The following is a 2,539-nucleotide window of genomic DNA, read 5'->3' as shown; positions in this document are numbered from 1 at the left end:
TGATGTATTTAATTAATTAATTAATTATTTTGTCTGCTATAGGGCTTGAACTCAGGGCCTGGGTGCTATCCCTGAGCTCTTTTGCTCAAGGCTAGCATTCCATCACTTTGAGCCACTGCACCACTACCCAGTTTTCTGGTAGTAAATTGGAGACAGGAGTCTCATGGACTTTCCTGCCTGGGTTGGCTACAAATGTCATTCTCAGAGCTCAGCCTTCTGAGGAGTCCAATGCTCACTTTCTCTAACCAACCCCCATTTTCCATAATTTCCCTACCTGTTAATAGCTTATTCCAATTTTGACTCCACCAATGTCTTAAGACATTCATTTAGTCAGAGCCCTTATTATCTAGTTATCTCTGGAAATGGTTTTACAGACACACACACAGAAGGGTAATAAACTAGTCGACTAGGCATTTTTCAGTTCAATCAAGTGGACAATCAAGATTAACCACTAAACAAGCCATTCCATTTGGGATGGTTTGTTATGCAGCAGTAGATAAACAGTTACAAAAATAGAGCTTCTTCATATGATTGTTGTTAGAATTAAATGAGAGGCAATAGTAAAAAACAAACAAACTAGAATTCTTAGAACATTGTAACTCAGTCGGTAGTGACTTCACTGTAGCTGTAAGACCTGTCACTTCATGAAGCTTGCATTCTAGAAGCAATAGACAGAAATAATAAATACATAACTGATATAATTTGTTTACCTATGATAAGGTATATGGGGGAAAATAAAGCAAAATAGGTCAGTACGGTAGGGTTTGGGGAGAAGGAGGACAGTATGCAATTGTAAAGAGGTTGGGCAAGCTATGCTTTGTTGAAAAGATTAGCTGTGGGGAAAAGAATGTGAGACGTAGGGGAGCTATCAGTGCCTATGAAGAAAATACTTCAGAGAAAGGATGAAGCCAGCACAAACACAGAAAGGGACCTGTGTAGAGTGCTCCAGGCTGGACCACAATTCAAAGTAGAGCATGCTTGATGGTTCTGGTGGATACTGGGAGCTGTGGACTGTCTTGAAAATCTTGGCTGTGTTAGAACATGGTAAAAGACGAGATGTTTCTGGCTGTATTTAGGCTGTCTATAGTATAATAAATCATGAAGGTGAGGCTCTTTTCTTTCAAGGATGATACAGAGTAAATTATGTTAACAGCAGTTAATATAACCAATCGTTATTTTGTATTAATGTTTGCCACTTCCTGAAATTCTTAATTTACAATATATTTCGTTAATGCTCCAAAAATGTAATATTGATCAAAGCCAAGTTACCTGTAAAACCCGAAAGCATACCTGTTACAAAGTAGATGCTCAAGGAGTATTTTGATTCAAGGAGCTTCTGGACAAACACAATGATCAATTTTAAAACCACTATAATCCTTTTCACTTCACAAAATGCATTTATACAAGTCATCTCATCTTAACCTTACATACTATTACTTAAGAAGGTTTCCATTCTATGTTATAGAAGTAGCAGTTGAGGAACAGAAAGTTTAAAGGTTATGACAATGCCATCTCCTTGGGCTAATATTAAGGGGTGTTTAAGGGCTTTCTTTGCATACTTTCTTTTTAATGTTTTTTATTGTGAAAATACTGTACAAAGGAGTTACAGTTACATGAGCAAGGTAATGAGTCCATTTCTTATCAAGCATTGATGCCTCCTCCTTTGTTCTTCCCCTACCATCCCTTCCCTCCCAAATCCACAACTACACTCCCTCCACCCACATGCCTAAATTGTAAAGTTCATTACTGTTTTTCAACAGTGTCTTGTACATCACATTGTTACAATGGGTCAACCTGTATCCTTATTTAAACATTTTTTTTTCCCTTCCCCTCCCCAAATTATACTGACATAAAATACAGTGAAAACAGGGGTTATACTGTGGAGAAGGAACATACAAAGCAACAAAAAAAATCACCTCATACCTTATAAATATGTTAGAAATAATAGAAAGAAAGAAAAAAAAACCACTTGTGTCTTTATCTTGGGGTTCATTTCGCTTAACATCACCTTATCTGGTCATATGTACATAGCTTTTCACCTCTTCTGCTTGTCCCATACATATACTAGTTATTGCAAATAAGGGAAACCATAGGACCTAAGTTTCTTCGGGCCTGGCTTACTTCACTTAATGTAATTTTTTCCAAGTCTTTCCATTTCCTAACAAATAGGGCAATGTCATTCTTTCTGATGAAGGCATAGAATTTCATTATATATATATACATACAATATATATACACTATAAAATATATATACATATTATACAATAATATATGTGATATATATATATCACATTTTCTTGATCCATTCATCTACTGAAGGGCATCTGGGTTGATTCCATATCTTAGCTATGGTAAATAATGCTATGATAAACATAGTTGTGCTGGTAGCTTTAGTATGGTCTTGTTTGTGATCATTCAGGTAAATGCTCAAAACTGGGATTGCTGTGTCATAGGGGAGCTATATGTGGAGTCTTTTGAGGAACCTCCATACTGCTTTCCAAAGTGGTTGAAGCAGTTTACACTCCCACCAACAATGCAG

The sequence above is a fragment of the Dipodomys spectabilis genome, unplaced genomic scaffold (genome assembly GCF_019054845.1).
Source record: "Dipodomys spectabilis isolate Male_0828 unplaced genomic scaffold, ASM1905484v1 ptg000054l, whole genome shotgun sequence".
Taxonomy (NCBI): Eukaryota; Metazoa; Chordata; class Mammalia; order Rodentia; family Heteromyidae; genus Dipodomys; species Dipodomys spectabilis.
Note: the sequence above shows the minus strand (reverse complement) of the source record.